General features: G+C 46.2%; 1 non-coding gene across 1 annotated transcript; it reads left to right on the plus strand.

Annotated features, from left to right (window-relative positions):
• Window positions 1-215: 215 nt before the first annotated feature.
• On the plus strand, window positions 216-353 carry LOC119938827. Its single transcript, XR_005454528.1, has one exon. It is a non-coding gene; the product is annotated as a small nucleolar RNA SNORA7 (small nucleolar RNA).
• Window positions 354-17604: the final 17251 nt, after the last annotated feature.

Raw genomic sequence — 17604 nt, forward strand, 5'->3', positions numbered from 1 at the left:
CCTAGTCTAGGAGTCAGAGGCCCTGAGTTCTACTCCCAGGTCTTCCATATGCCTGCTGTGTGACCTCAGGCAAGTCACTTAACGCCTCTGGGTCTGCATTTCCTCCTCTGTTAAATGGGAATTCAATACCAGTCCTCCCTCCTGATTAGACTGTGAGCTCCACATGGACCAGGGACTGTGTCCAAGCTGATTATCTTACATCTACCCCGGTGCTTCACCTCTCAGAGTCACACCTGGAGAGTTTCCAGTACTCTACCAGTCTAGACTACGGGAGGGAGAGTCAAGCCGAGGCATATCCATTCCATTCCTAGCTTGGGCAGAGGCTAATGAGTGGAAGACAATCTGCTACAAGTCAAAACTCACCCGCACAGGGCAGCAGCAGCGTGGGAGACAGTTGAGGTCCGAGACTCAGGTTTACTGCACAGAAGGAGGCAATGGTAAACCTCTTTTGTATTTTTACCAAGAAAACTCTATGAATACACCACCAGAACAATTGCAGGTGGAGGTGGGGGGTTCTGGGAGAGATGTGCCACGCCGTTGCTATGGCTCGGACATGACTCGACAGCACAAGACAGCAACAGCAACTCCAGTGCTTGGCCCATAGAAAGCACTCAACAAATATCACAATTATTATTATAGGGGGAGAGAGAAAAGCTTGGCTCAAAGTAACTATAGTGATGTCTGAGGTCCTAGGTAGCAAGGTTTTGTGTAAGAGTGACCCTGGCAATAAGGACATTAAAAACCTTGACACAACCACCGTAGGGAGATTAACCATGTTTAATATGCACAGCAGAGGAAGAAAGAACACAGAAGCCTATGGTCACTCTCCATAAATCCCTGTGTGAAAACTCCCAAGGGAAGGAGGTACTATTTAAGGGGAATAATGGTGGCACTTAAAAGGGAAGCTCGAAGGGGAGAGACTTCGGTTCGAAGGGAAGAGTAATGTTGACACTACAGAGTATGAGATACATCAGGGAGGCTTAAATATTCTGACTGTTCCTCTGCGGATCAGTGGATGGACTGAAAATCCCCATTCCCAAGAATCTGAAACAATGAATGTTTGAAAAATGGGATAAACTGAATTACGTTGATGTAACCGATGAATCCGAACAAGTCAACTCAAGATGGGTCAACTGTGAAGAGTGAAAAATAGTCTTCCTCTCCAGTCTGCACAGTTAACGTGGCTGGGAATCACGGTAGTGATCTAGTTTCCCAGAGATTAAATCATAATTGAAAGGGAAAGGTAAAATATATGTATTTTTGAACCAATTCAATACCCAAATAAATCTTCAAAGCCTTAGAGGAATGGCTGGAAAAAGACAAAAAAAAAAAAAAAGAAAAAAGAAAGCCCGTCTTTCATGTAATTTACCCTCTCTGTTCCTTAAGAAGCCCCATCAAGGGTGAAATGGAATTATTTATCTCGCCATTTGTATGTCATATTCTTTGATTCCTTGTCATTTTACGTTAGCCTGGTTCCATTACCGGGAGTTATAGTAAAAGTAATAGACAGATAAAGGGATCGGACCAAAATGTAATGGAAGGAGCCATTCCTTTTTTTTTTTCCTTTTTTTCCATTAGCCACAGGGTTTGACAGACAGTAATGGATTTCATACCGGCTTGATGTAAAACCTGCATGGGGTGAGGATAATTTAGTGATAACAATTTATCAGTGTATTGATGGGAGATAATGGTAATCACTATTCCAGGAGGAGACCCCCATTTGGGAATTTCTGTTCAGCGACCACCCCGGTGATCAGGATCCCCTACCTCAACCTCCTCAGGTCATCCATCTCCAGCCCCAGAGTGCCAGAGATGCCAGTCGTCAAGAATTATGCCATCCTATTAGTCTAATTCTCTTTCAGTTCTCCGATAGCGGAGACAGCTGGCAATCCGTGCGGGAGGAAGCTGATGGGCATATTTACATTCTGGAGTCTACCGCAGCTTGATATTTTAAGTGGCTGTTTGGAATTAAGATTGTCATGTACGCCGCGCCTGGCGAGCTTCCAGAATGGGGGCTTGACTCTGTCGGAGCCAGTTGGAAAGAACTCCAGAGCTCGCAGGGTGAGAGAGGGTGTCCAGGCTCGGAACGGTGGCCCAGGTGGTCCATCAGTTGATCATATTTATCGAGTGCTCATGGTGTGCAGAGCACTGTACTAAGTGCTTGTGAGAGGACAGTTCAACAGAGTTGGTAGCCATGTTTCCTGCCCACAGTGAGATTTCAACCAGTCAATCAATCGTATTTATTGAGCGCTTACTGTGTGCAGAGCACTGTACTAAGCGCTTGGGAAGTACAAGTTGGCAACATATAGAGACAGTCCCTATCCAACAGTGGGCTCACAGTCTAAGAGGGGGAGACAGAGAACAAAACCAAGCATACTAACAAAATAAAATAGAATAGATATGTACAAGTAAAATAAATAGAGTAATAAATACGTACAAACATATGGGAGATAGAGGAGAAGAAACTTCCTCCCTGAGTTAGCCCATCCTTCCTCTCTAGCCTCCTTCTGATACTGCCCAGTGGCTATTGTGAAACTCCTAAAACCAACAGGCGAAGTAATGTAGCCTAGTGAGCCTGCTGTTGGGTAGGGACCGTCTCTATATCTTGCCAACCTGTACTTCCCAAGCACTTAGTACAGTGCTCTGCACACAGTAAGCGCTCAATAAATACGATTGAATGAATGAATTGAGCATGGGCCTGGGAGTTAGAAGGACCTGGGTTCTAATGTTAGCTCTGCCACTCATCTGTTGTGTGACCTTGGGCCAGTCACTTCATTTCTCTAGGCCTCAGTTACCTCATCTGTAAAATGGGGACTAAGACTATGAGCCCTGTGTAGGACATGGACTGTGTCTAACCTGATTAGCTTGTATCTAACCCAGCGCTTAGTATAGTGCCTGACACGTGGTAATCACTTGACAGATACCATTTAAAAAAAACAGCACTTTGACAACAGGTCTCGACTGGCTATCTCACTGTCGAGGGCACCGGCAGGGGAGGTTCTGCAGAACCTGCCATTAAAGCCCCACTGACTGCCATCTGTTTTGCTGGCATCCTCATTCTGAATTTATGATCTAGTCATTTTCGTTAGCATAAATAATATACAGCCTGGGTTTCCTGATGGTTTACAAAATAAATAAAACAGGTCAATTGCCCACAGACCTAGTCGCCATGCACAATAACAGCTTTAATTCAATTTACTCTGCTCCAGGTTTTCCAGAATTAAGCCGATGGGTCTCATGGACTTTCATTTTGGGAAGAGCAGTTTCTCTCTGTTCGGAGTTCTGGGGGGGGTGTGTGTGTGAGAGAGAGAGAGAGAGAGAGAGAGTATGTGTGCAGTTGTGTGGGTGTGTGTATATGAGTATCTGTGTGTGTGAGGGTGTAAGTGTGTTTGAAAAGATCCATTTCTCTCCCACCCCCAGAGCACTTATATACATATCCCTATACTCCACCATTTCCCCTATCATTTGAAATTTATTTTAATGCCTGTCTCTCCCACTAGACTGCACATTCTTGTGGACAGGGATCATGTCCAGTGCTTAGAACGGTGTTTTGCACATAGTAAGCGCTTAATAAATGCCATTATTATTATTATTATTATTATTATTATGTCCAAGTCTATTGTATTCTCCTAGCAGTCAGAGCAGTGCTTGGCCTAGGTTAAGTACTCAGTACTCATCGATGGCTGACTGATCGATCTCGTTCCAAAAAATTTGTCCTTGGGTGATCAGAGCCCACAAGAGGTCATTTGATCTATCCCCCTGCCCATGTAGGTAGTGCTACTTCCAATCCTACCCACCTCTTTCTCCTTCTAAGAACCTGTAAAGCAGAAGCCTCACTATTCTATCAACGCTTCTTCTTGGGAAGTGGTTCCACAAGTCTCAATTTAACATCTTCCATTCAGGAATAATATTTGGAAATTAAGGCCCAGGCTGGTTTTCCCCAATTCCCCAGATGTGTCTAATTTTCATCCATAAACTTTTCCCCAGTGCTTAGTACAGCACGTTTTTTTAATGCGGTAATTGTTAAGCGCTTACTATGTGCCAGTCACTATTCTAAATGCTGGGGGAAGAACAAACTAATCAGGTTGGACACAGCCCCTATCTCACACAGGGCTCAGTGTCTTAATCCCCATTTTACAAATGAGTTACTGAGGTGCCAAGAAGGTAATTTGCCCAAGGTCACGCAGCAGACAAGTGGCAGAGCCAGGATTAAAATCCAGGTCCTCTTTGCATATAGAAGGAGCTTAGTACATATTATTGCTGCTACTGTTATTACTCTTACAGCCAGGCAGCCGGACTGGAGTTACTATTTAGATGACTATCATGTTTGCGGGACTGGGAAGTATCTGTTCCAAACTCCTCCCCCTGGAAAGACCCCAGCCCACACCTAGCTCTGGCTGCCACTGGAGAGGCTCCTTTGGAGGGGCATCAACTAAGTCACCAGAGGCCAGGGGTGACTCAGGAAGAGAAGGGAGAAAGCCCTCCAAAGCCTCCCGCCTGAAGTTCTTTGTGAACAGGGAACGTGTCTGCTTATTGTTATATTGTACTCTCCCCAATGCTTAGTCCCATGCTTTGCACACAGTAAGCCCTCAAAAAATAGGATTGAATGAAATTTTCAGAGCGAGGGTAGATATCAGGCAAAGCAAAGTGGCAACCTCCCTGCATGTCAGTTTTGATTTAGGATCTCATCCCTAACTGAATTATCCATCCTCACGCTGCACGCATTAGCTAATTATTGGTGCATGTACGCTGTCTGTTGTTGGGATGACACATCCCATGAGCCAGGGAGCATGGAACTCCAGGTGCCGGGGGCAATGAGAGGGTGGAGGGGAGGAGGAGGAGGCTGCTACCCAATCAAACAATTGTATTTACTTAGCACTTACTGTGTGCAGAGGAGTGTGATAAGCACTTGAAAGAGTACCATATAATAAGAGGTGGTAGACATGATCCCTGCCCATGAGGCGTTTACAGTCTAGAAGGGAGACAGGCATGGAAATAAATTATAAAAAGAGGAAATGGCAGGAAATGGACATAAGTGCTGTGGGGCTAAGGGTGGGGTGAATATCAAGTGCTTTAGCTCAGAGCCCACGAGCAAACACCCTTGACACAGAAATACACCAACACTAGAAAGAAAACAGAAGCTGAGGGCTCACTGCCTCATTTTTTCTAGGCTTGCTGCCTCCTTTCTTTCAGATCCTTGGGAACAGGATCTTTGTTGGGGCTCACAGGGCACTTCATTTTACAGTGTTTGCTATATGCTTACTATGTGCCAGGCACTCTACCAAGTATTGGGGTGGCTACAGGCAAATCAGGTTCGACACGGTCCCTGTCCCTCATGGGGCTCACAGTCTTAATCCCAATTTAACAGATGAGGGAATTGAGGCATGGAGAAGTGCAGTGACTTGTCCAAGATCACACAGCAGACAAGGGTCAGATCCAGGATCAGAACACAGTTCCTTCTGACTCCTAAACCCAGGCTCTATCCATTGGGCAAAGCTGCTTCTCTACTATGTCTGGGGCCTGAGGGAGCCTGGTGGTCTCCTCACTCCCTCCTGGGGTCCGCACGCCAGGCCTCCACAGCCAATTTTATGTGGTTCAATAGTTTTCCAAATTACTCACCGAAGCTGATTACCCAGATCGCAGCTGGTGGTAATGAAGCCCATTTCCACAGGATGTTATGGCCTGTGAGTGTCCCCAAAGGCATCTGGGGGTGTATTTATGATTGCTGCTGAAACACATAATGGTCGGCGTCGTCCCCCCGCCCACTCAACCCCACCAAACGGATTCATCCCAAACCCATTCTGGGAGAAAAGCGATCAGGAACTGTTTCTGCCCCACAGAGGAAAACCGCTGTCTTAACTAATGGGAGATCCTGATGCTGGATCTTCCTCAGGGTCATGTGCCCTTTCTGACCAGCCCCACGTTAACAGTGAACTGGCCAGGTTTGGGAAGTCTATGCGGTAGTTGTTCTCTTGAGAGCAGATTAGAATGAGAGGCCAGAGGACCTAGACCCTAATCCAGGCTTTGGGCAAGTCATTTCACTTTTCTGGGCCTCGGTTTCCTCCTCTGTAAAATGGGGGTTCAATACTTGTTCTTCCTCCCTCTGTTGTACGGTATTCTCCCAAGTGCTTAGTACAGTGGTCTGCACACAGTAAGCACTCAATAAATACCAGTGATTGTTTAATTCGAATCTACCCGGGGCTTAGAACAGTACTTGACCTACAGTAAGCACTTAAGAAATCCATTAAATAATTCAATAGTAATAATAATGATAACAATTTAGATCCCAGGAGAAAAATGAAATAACCAGTTTGGAAGCAGTTCCCCCACCTTGATCTGACCTGAGCCAAAGGAATAAATCATATCTGTGAAAATCTGCACTCACTGATGGGTTATGGAGAACATCTGAAATGATAATTTTAACACCCTTTACTTCTCTGCGGGGACATGGAAAAACACTGACATGGGTGTCCCTCATTTATTGAACTCAGTATATTGGAGGAGGAAAACAAAAACAAAAACAAAATCTCTGATTTCTCATTCCACAATGAGGAAAATTCTATCCTTCTCTGGCCTGAAGCCAGAAGCATGTTTTTTTAGGGTTTTTTTTTTTTCCTGGTGATAATAATGATGGGTTTGTTTTCTGTAATTTAAACTCTCTGAAACTTAATTTAAAGTTTCTCCTTTTTAACGTACCCTCGCTAGAGTAAAAATACAGACGAACTCAGTGGGTGGGGGGAGGGGAGAAGGAGAGAGATTATTGAGTAAGTAGATATTGCCATGGTTTGGATGAGAAATAGCAAAATCTGAGGAGAGAAAGGGTACTGAGAGGACAGAAATTTTATCAGAAAGCAACCTCCCCCGGAAGACCCGGTCTTGACCTTTTCTTCTCATGGAGCCAAGACGTGCCAGGACATAGAATATGGGAATCCCATAGGGTTGGTGGTCCAGCCTACCCGCTGATTGACTGGCTCCTCTGGCACCGCTCCTGGGTTCAACAAGGCATTAGCCAAAGCAGTAGGGGCTAGTGGAAAGAGCTCTGGCCTGATTTGAGTCAGAAGACCTGGATCCTACACTTGCCTGCTATGTGTGACCTTGAGCAAATCATTTAACTCCTCTGTCCTTTGGTTTCCTCATCGGTATAATGGGGATGCACTACATGATCTCCTTCCTACGTAGATTGTGAGCCACATGTGAAGCAGGGTCTGTGCCTGACCTGTTTAGGATGTATCTATCCCAGAGCTTAGTTCAGTGCTTGGCACATCATAAGTGCTTAACTAATACGACACCCTCCTTGCCAAGCACTGTGCCAAACACCAGTCAGATGGGACACAGTTCCCATCCCCCAAGAGGCTCACATCTAAAAGTAAGAGAGAGCAGTTTTCTTATCCCCATTTGACATATGAGGAAACCCAGAGAGATTAAATGACTCTTCCAAGTCACCAAAGACTCCCTCTGTGGACCAGGAAGATGGCATCTTTCCCAACTAGAACCAGCACAGGCTGGGAGAAACCTTCTCCTGGAGCCTCTTTCTGAGATCCACTTTGGGATTTGGGCAGGGCCTGAGGAAGCACGGACCACTCTCCTCGGGAACACCCTGAAGATTACTCAGCCATTTGTCCTCAGCCAACCAGAACTTGGTGTTAAGGCAAACTCTCCCTTGCCAGAGGCCAAATTTTCACCAGATTTTGGGGTCCAAACTGTCTCGTCTTTTCTCTCCTCCCTTTAAATCAGAAGAGTCAGCCCAAACCAGCCCTGAAACTTCCAAGGGGGAAGAACAAATTAGGAAACTCTTTCAATCTGATGTAATGTTCAGGTCACTGAGTTTTATAGCTCTTAGGAAACGCCGCAACAACAGAAAGGAAAAAGAAACGCGACAGTATGTTGGCAAGTGTTGAAACTGCCAGCCTCCCCCTCAGCTCTTCTCAGGCAAGACAAAGATGCTTCAAGATCACTCAGTCATACAAACGAGAGGAAGGAATTAAAAATGGGGAGCGGGGGCGGAGGGAGTTACTGGCTCCTTATTGAACTCCCTAAATCAGCTGGATAAGCAGTGTGGCCTAGCGTAAAACAGCAAGGGCCCAGGAGCCAGAGGACCTGACTTCTAATTCCAGTTCCACCATTTGCCTGCTGGGTGACCTTGAGCAAGACACTTAATGTCTCTGGGCCTCAGTTTCTTCATCTGTAAAATGGTAATCCAATACCCATTCTCCTTTCCCGTTTAGAATGTGAGCCCCATGTGGAACAGGGACAGTGTCCGATCTGATTTTTTAATTTTTTAAGGCGTTTGTTAAGCACTTAGTATGTGTCAAACACTGGTCTAAGTGTTGGGGAAGGTACAAGTTAATTAGGTCAGACAGTCCCTGTCCCACATGGGGCTCACAGTCTAAGTAGGTTGGAGAACAGGTATTTAATCCCCACTTTACAGTTGAGAAACTGAGGCACAGAAAATTTAAGTGACTTCCCCAAGGTCACGCAGCAAGCAATTGGCAGAGCCGGGATCAGAATCCAAATAACTTTACTCCCAGACCTATGCCCTTTCCACTAGGCTATGCTTCGTCTCTAGTTCAGTGCCATGCTGCTGCTGGGTGACCTTGGGCAAGTCACTTCACCTCTTGTGTGCCTCAATTACCTCAGATGTAAAATGGGGATTATGATTGTGAATCCCATGTGAGACAGGGACAACCTTAGTAGCTTGTATCTACCCCACTGCTTAAAAAAGTGCCTGGCACATAGTAAACACTTAAATAACATAGAAAAACAAGTATCTCTGATTATCTTGTAACTTACCCCAGTGCTTGGAATATAGTAAAAACTTAACAAATGCCACTATTTTTATGTAAAAATAATACAGGGCAGCATTGGGCTTCTGGCTCCCGACTCAGGGCCAGCAATAGATGGGATTTGAGGATGATCTGGTCTATCGGAGGTGGGTCTGCACTCATACTCACGTGGGACTGGGGCTGAAGTCGTACTGGTCAAATTTCTCTAGAAATAAAATAGAGTCAGTCATACTTTCATTTTATAAAGCACTTTTATCCCCAAAACAAAGACATTAAGAGAAGCAACATGGACTGGTGAAAAGAGCACAGGGTCTGGGAATCAGAAGGACCGGGGTTCTAATCCCGTCTCCACCACGTATCTGCTATGTGACCTTAAGCAAGTCACTTCACTTCTCTTGCACATATTTATTACTCTATTTATTTATTTATTTATTTATTTATTTATTTATCTTGTACATATCTATTCTATTTATCTTATTTTGTTTGTATGTTTGGTTTTGTTCTCTGTCTCCGCCTTCTAGACTGTGAGCCCACTGTTGGGTAGGGACTGTCTCTATGTGTTGCCGACTTGTACTTCCCAAGCTCATAGTGCAGTGCTCTGCACACAGTAAGTACTCAATAAATACAATTGATTGATTGATTGATTCTCTTAGAGAAGCAGTGTGGCTTAGAGGAAAGAGCCTGGCCCTGGGCATCAGAGAATCTGGATTTTAATTTCAGCTCTACTACTTAGTTCATTTTGATCCTCACAGCACAGTTCTGAGGAAGGGAAAGACCTTTGCTATTATCTCCATTTTTCAGATGAGGAAACTGAGGTCAGATCCATGCTCCTTCCCCCAAACGCTGCCATCTCATCGAACCTCAGTTGAAGTATTTCCCAAGGAAATCCCCCAGATTGTTGCACGATTCCCAACACCCACCATGGCCTCTCAGCACACAACCTAGGCATCACCAACCTAGGACGTCAGCCTTAGTTGGAAGCCGACTGAATCGATTGATCAATCAAATTTACTGAGTGCTTACTGTGTGCAGGGAACTGGACTAAGTGCTTGGAAGAGGACAATACACTGGAGCTGGTAGACACATTTTCTGCCCACAACAAGCTCACAGAAGAATTTCTCTAGCTATAGAAAGACCTGAATTCATGAGATTTTTTTTATGGGATTTGTTAAGCGCTTATTATGTGTCAAACACTGTTCTAAGCTCTGAGGAAAGTACAAGTTAATTAGATCAGACACAGTCCCTGTCCCACAAGGGCTCACAGTCCAAGTAAGAGGGAGAACAGAGCTTGTTTCTTTGTGTCTGTTCCTCAGAGACACAGTCATCTTCCGGACATGGGTCCAGAGTTCCCAGTTCTTCTTCTGTTGATCCCCCAAATCGCTAACCCCAAAATGTCAGGGAAAATTTAGATTACTCTTTTCCAAAGTCCATTTTTTTAGTGGATTTTTGACAAGTCCACTTGTCAGGTGAAGTCACTTTTCCAAAGTGCCTTATAGGACCTGTTAATAGGTGACCTACTTATGGAAGTCTTAGCCATTTCCCTTGCCACAGTTTCTCCCTCAGATTTTCATTCATCTAGGAAGAGGCTCTGACTCCTCCCTCTCAGCTACATCCTCAGTTCACATTTTGCATTTCCATGACTCGCTTTCCTTTTTCCCTCTTTTTCCGGCCCCCTAGTCGGCCCCCTGCCACCTACGACTGGTTCCTTTTTCTTTTTTTTGAGGCTGATTGAAGGGTTCCTGATGGATTTTGATTTTTGTTATCTCTCCTACTATACCTAATGTAGTCCCTCTCATCTGTGCGCTCCACTCTTCTCCAGAGAATGAATATTTAAGCAACATTTGATTGCATTATGCACCTGGAATTCACCGCTCCAAGGCACCCTCCACCCATTGTCTCGCAAGTGGAAAATAAATCATTCATCAAGTCAAAATTGTCCTCTTCCAAACTTTCGTTCACAGTCTGCGTCGCACCCTGTCAGCTCGGATATACAAATGTTTCAGTCTCCGTTCGGTGACCATGAAATCCCCATCAGGGACTCTTCCACCTCTCTTTTTCAGAGGATGACACAAGGGGCCAGGAAGACAGAAAGGAAATGCTGGTATCTGCCCCTGCTTCACTGGGGAAATCAGGGATCAATCAATAAATGGTATTTATGGAGGGCTTCCTGTGAGCAGAACACTGTACTAAGCACTCGGGAGAGCACAATGCAACAGAGTTGGAAAGCACAATCCCTGCCCACAAAGAGTGCACGGAATCCCATTTGAATGTCCTCAAAGGTGGGACAAAGTATAGTATAAAGAGGCTGATGACACTGGTATATACTGAACACCCACTGGCTGCGATGCGCTGTACTAAGCACTTGGGAAAGGACAACAGAAGCATGTGACACTTTTCCTGTCTACAAGAAGTTTCAGTCTAATCTGGGAGACACGCAAAATACTGTTTAAAAATAGAGAGAATAGGTGATTAAGTTTACCTAGGTGCCCAAGTGCTGAGCAAAGGTTAAATAAATTAAGTTCTAAAGGAGGATGCCGGGCTGATATGATTTAAGGTGTCAGGAGATAATGGGGGAAGGCTTGCTAGGCAAGATGGGGGTTAACAGGCTATGAACCTGGGGGAGCTGTTGCCGGTCAGATTTGGTAAGGGAAGATGTTCCAAGCTGGGAAAATAGAGTGAGCGAGGTGATAGAGGTGGGAGAATATCTTAATAGCAGTGATGGCAGGTGAATGGGTCCCATAGCGGAGAGGGGAGGAGAGAAGAAGAGTAATCCCAACGCTTAGAACAGTGCTTGACACTTGGGCCACACTGTTTCCCTGAAGTCGGCTGTTCCTCAGTGTCATTGGATGTGTTTTCCCAACATATCCCACAGTTTCCAGTACGGGAAAGCGGGAATGATTAGTTATCCTTAGATTTCCAGTGGTCTGGACCCGGCTCCCCTCAACAAAGTGGCACATTCTCAAATTATGCTTAGCGAACTTTCCAAGCTGCCTCTTTCCCTCTGAGGCCACGGCTCCCCTGGGAGCCAAGGGAATGGAATCCTGATTCTGGAGGACTTGAGAAAAACGAATACAACCCTCACTTCTCCCGCCTCCGGAGATGTGCTAGGCATAGCTGGGAAATCTCTCATCTCTTGAGGCAAATTAAAGTGACTTGGGTCTCCACTGCACATCTGACAGCTGTCAATCATGCTTCCAAGGAGTCACGTGTGCATGTGTGCAGCTTATTTCTGTCTGGCAAATTACCCTTGGCTGAAGCCAGGCGGAGAATCCTCATCTCAGGGGACTATGCCTGGTGAGGCTCAGAGTATATATGGACCGCCCCCCATGGGGTGATGAACACTGAGCGTTTGACTCGATCCCTTCAACCCGGGAGCCTTAGAAACAGCAAAGGACCAGGAGCTCGGTGACCTCAGTTCTATTCCCTGCTCCACCATCTATCTTCTGTGGGACCTTGAGCAAGTTACTCAACTTTCTGTGCCTCAGTTTTCTCATCTACAAAGTGGGGCTTCAACACCTGGTTTTTTTGTGGTATTAAGCGCTTACTATGTGCCAAGCACTGTACTAAGTGCTGTTCTCCCTCCCCCTTAGAATGGGAGCCCAATGTAGGACTGGGACTGTGGCTGATCTTATTTTCTTTTATTTACCCCAGGGTTTAGCACAATGCTTGGCACAGAGCAGTTAATAAATCAATCGATTAAGCTAATACCCTCCATTATTATGATTACCTGTTTTTCCCCATTCATTTTGCTTCCTTGGGGGGAGAATTCAGCTCTTTTTTATGGTATTTATTGAGCGCTTACAAAGTGCCAAGCACCGTGCTAAGTGCTTGGGAACAGAGTTAGCAGACATGATCCTGTATGTATGTATATATTTGTACGTATTTATTACTCTATTTATTTAATTTGTACATATTTATTCTATTTATTTTATTTTGTTAATATGTTTTGTTTTGTTGTCTGTCTCCCCCTTCTAGACCGTGAGCCCACTGTTGGGTAGGGACCGTCTCTACATGTTGCCAATTTGTACTTCCCAAGTTCTTAGTACAGTGCTCTGCACACAGTAAGTGCTCAATAAATACAATTGAATTGAATTGAATTGAATGATCCCTGCCCACAGGGAGCTTACAGTCTAGAGAGGAAGGCAGATGTTAACATAAATACATAATTTATAATCTATAATTCGTTCATTCATTTATTCAATCATATTTATTGAGCGCTTACTGTGTGCAGAGTGTATTAAGCGCTTGGGAAGTACAAGTTGGCAGCATATAGAGACAGTCCCTACCCAACAGTAATTCAAGACTCTGGACTGCAAGCTCGCTGTGGCCAGGGAATGTGTCTACTTATTGTTACATTGCACTCTCCCAAAAGCTTAGTATAGTGCTTTGCACATAGTAAGCGCTTAATAAATACAATTCAGTGAATGAATGAATACAAGCTTTCCTTCATCAGTGTTCACATCACGCTGTCTTAGACTGGAGATTCTTCCCCCACTGAACCAACTGCTCCTGCCCGGGCTTCTGACAGGAGATGGGCCCAGCTGCAGATTCCCATCTTAAGTTTTTCTCGTCTTCCCCGGATGCCTGTTTCCTTGCTCTTATCCAGGAGGCCCCAGGCGCAGCCCCTCAGATCTGAAACTGATGTGGGGAACATGTTCCGGAGCTTTGCTGTTTACTCTGAGCAGGGCTGACTTTACTCAGAACCCTCTGCTCTCCACGACTTCAAAAGAGGGAACGGAGTTGATTATACTGTTCGACAAGGACCGCAGGGGAGCCGGAGGAGACCCCATCCTTTTGAGAAGCGGTGTGGCCCGGAGGAAAGACCACAGGACTGGGAGTGGATAGATAGGGGTTCTAACCCTGGCTCCGCCGCTTGCCAGATGTGTGACCTTCGGCATGTCTCTTCACTTCTTGGTGCCTCAGTCCTTACCTGGAAAATGGAGATTAAATGCCCATTCTCCCACCCCCTTAGACTGTGAACAGTGGGGTAGTGACTCAATGGGTTAGTGGCTGTGTCTGATCTGATTATCCTGTATCTCCCTCAATGTTTGGCAACAGAGAAGAGGAATCAGAAGGACCTGCATTCTAATCCTGCTCCTCCACTTAATAATAATAATAATAATGGCATTTTTTAAGTGCCTACTATGTGCAAAGCACTGTTCTAAGCCCTGGGGAGGTTACAAGGTGATCAGGTTGTCCCACGGGGGGCTCACAGTCTTCATCCCCATTTTACAGATGAGGTACTGAGGCACAGAGAATAATAATAATAATAATGATGGCGTTTGTTAAGCACTTACTATGTGCAAAGCACTGTTCTAAGCGCTGGGGGGATACAAGGTCATCAGGTTGTCCCACGTGGGGCTCACAGTCTTCATCCTTATTTTACAGATGAGGTACTGAGGCACAGAGAAGTTAAGTGACTTGCCCAAAGTCACACAGCTGACAATTGGCGGAGCCGGGGTTTGAACCCATGACCTCTGACTCCAAAGCCCGTGCTCTTTCCACTGAGCCACACTGCACTTGTCTGCTGTGTGACCTTGGGCAAGTCACTTCACTTCCCTTTGTCTCAGTTACCTCATCTGTCAAATGGAGATTAAGACTGTGAGCCTCATGTGGGACAGGGACTGTGTCCAAACTGATTACTTTCTATCTACCCCAGTGCTTAGAACAGTGTCTGGCACATAGTAAGCTCTTAGAAAAATACCATAAAATAAAATCAATTAACAAGTCTTATTATTATTATCATTGCTGTTAGTATTATTATCATCATTATTAGATCAGGCTGGTTAGCTCGGAGGGATGAGGGAATGCATAATCAGGGTTGGACTATAAGGGTGGGAATTAGACCACTTATCTAACAAGTACACCAAGCCCCCAAAACCATGCTGGGTACCCCTATTACTGATGATGCTCTGAATGACAGAAAACTTGAGAATGAACTATGAGTAACAAGGGAAGCAGTATGGCCTAGTGAATAAAGCACCAGCCTCAAATAATAATAATAATAATGGTTTTTGTTAAGCACTTACTATATGCTGAGCACTGTTCTAAGCGCTGGAGTAGATACAAGGTTAACAGGTTGTCCCACATGGTGCTCACAGTCTTAATCCCCATTTTACAGATGAAGGAACCGAGGCCCAGGCAAGCTAAGTGGCTTGCCCAGAGTCACACAGCTGACAAGTGGTGGAGCTGGGATTCGAACCCATGACCTCTGACTCTCAAGCCTGGGAAATCAAAAAGACCTGGATTCTAATCCTGGCTCCACCACCACCTGCTGTGTGACCTTGGGCAGTCACTTAGCTTCTCTTGGCCTCATTTCCCTCATCTGTAAAATGGTGATTAAGATTGCGAGTCCCATGTGGGACATGGACTGTGTCCAATCTGATTAGCTTGCATCTGCCACAGAGCTTAGTACACTGCCTGGCACATAGTAAGTGCTTAACAAATACCATGAAAATAATAAAATAATAAAGCATCCAGTATTCCAGGTTCCTACCGCTGTCTCCTACGAGGACAAGGTCTTTCCTGGTCTGGAATTTTCCATTTCTGTTTCCCAGTCTCCAGATCCCCCAGGCAGTGGGCAGGTTGAATGAACCCTCTCTGTCCTGGAAGGAGCCTTCTGGAGTTTTCAAGAGCAGCGTGGATCATCACCAGGGTCATTTGTCTCCAAGGGGGTCGGCTTCTGTCAGCAGAGTCGGAGCCGGGAGGCTGGGCCTCTGCCGGCTGCAGTAGATCAATCACAACCGTGCCCGATCCAGAAGTTCCCAAGACACGCTCTGTGCCTGTCACATCCAAGGGTAAACTTCCTCTGTCCGTGGACACCGCAGATAAATCCAGACAGTTGTGCCGGCTCAGGGTCTAATCCGTTGAAAAATAGGCTGTCTATTTAACAATAACAACATTTCAGGCACCGGCCGAGTCACGGGGACTGGGCCCGCATCCAATTCATTTTGAAATTTCCCCTGGCAGCGGTTTGAGGATGAGACCTAGAGGTTAAGTGACCTGTCCAAGGTCACACAACTGGTCCGTACCCGGGCTGGGAGCAAAACCTAAGTTTCACAATTCCCTGTTTCGTGCTCTTTCCACTAGGCCACATTTCCTCCCACGGAGAGCAGAAGGCTTCTGGGGTGGGTCACTGGTCGCTGAGAAACAGGCTGGTTATCTCAAGCTTTTTATAAAATGTTTAAGTTGTACATATCGAATCTTTAAAATAAAAGCATTCTTTGAGTGTCCACTCTGCAGAATTCTCTGCTGTATATGCAGTCATCCTTTCTTTTCAAAGATGAGGTTGCCAACAACAGTAGCACCCATCCGTGTGTGATGGTGACTAGGAAACCCTGGGACCACACCCCCCTGACACCCCGTTCATCCCTGCCCTCAGGAAATTTACAGTCACACAGTGAAATTTACAGCCACTAGACCACTCTGATTCTCTTGCCTCATTCATTCAATCGTATTTATTGAGTGCTTACTGTATGCAGAGCACTGTACTAAGCGCTTGGGAAGTACAAGTTTGCAACATATAGAGATGGCCCCTACCCAACAGCGGGCTCACAGTCTAGAAGGGGGAGACAGACAACAAAACATATAAACCAAATAAAATAAATAGAATAAATATGTACAAGTAAAATAAATAGAGTAGTAAATATGTACAAACATATATCCATATATACAGGTGCTGTGGGGAGGGGAAGGAGGTAAGGCAGGGGGGATGGGGAGGGGGAGGAGGGGAAGAGGAAGGAGGGGGCTCAGTCTGGGAAGGCCTCCTGGAGGAGGTGAGCTGTCAGTAGGGCTTTGAAGGGAGGAAGAGGCCTCCTGCCTCAACTTTCCAAACATCTCCACTTCTCTGCCACAACCAGTTCTGCGTTCTATAGTTCGGTGGCCAGGTTGACTGGCTCTAGTTTCCATGGTTCGGTGCCCGGGATGCCTGCTTCCAGGACCTGAGGCTCTATACTAAGGATGCTTAGTTCAAGGACCTGTGGTTCGGTGCCTGGGATGCCTGACTTTAGGACCCCAGGCTCAGGCAGGGTCAACAGTCAGGAATCCCAGGTGCTCCATCACCCAGAGGCTGGGTCTAGAGTTCTCTTTCCCGGTTTCTGCAGCCGGCTCATCTCCCTGTCTCCCCTGCCCCTCCCCAGCAGTTTTGACAGAGGGAAGAGGTGCCAACCCAGATTTGCTGATACTAATTGGGCTGGGGCTGAAAGAGAAATGGCCCATTTCCCTGCCATGGCACGAGTGAGAGCGACAGGCTGGCAGGCTTCTCTGAGGCCTCTGGTCATCATTAAAATCCCCAGCCCGGCCTCAGGGCAGAGTCCCCAGGGTCCCGGCAGCCCCCTCCGGCCACGCTCTGCTGATTAGAAGAAGTGCCAATCTGACCTCTCTGCCCTCAAGGACTCAGCCGGAGGAGGTGGTGGCGGCCCTCAGTTACCACTGCCCCTCTAGCCCGGGATGGGGAACCTGCCCAGCCCAGCCCCGTCTGGCTCACAGCCCCTGAGGAAGGGGAGACGTCTTCAGGGGGCTCTAGAAAAGTTTCCAATCACAGCTCTAGAGGAAGTTCTAGGGAAGCAGTGTGGCCTAGTGGAAAGCCCCCCCGGGCCAGGAAGTCATTAGGCCTGGGTTCTAATTCTGGCTCTGCCACACGCCTGCTCTGTGACCTTCAGCAAATCTCTGGGCCTCAGTTTCTGCATCTGGACAGCGGGAATTTAATACCTGTTCTCCTCCCCTCTTTAGACTGGGAGCCCCATGTGGGTCAGGGACTGTGTCTGATCTGCATGTACTACCCCAGTGCTAGGCACAAAGTCAGGACTTAAATACCACAGTT

This window comes from Tachyglossus aculeatus, chromosome 16, assembly GCF_015852505.1.
Source record: "Tachyglossus aculeatus isolate mTacAcu1 chromosome 16, mTacAcu1.pri, whole genome shotgun sequence".
Lineage (NCBI taxonomy): Eukaryota > Metazoa > Chordata > Mammalia > Monotremata > Tachyglossidae > Tachyglossus > Tachyglossus aculeatus.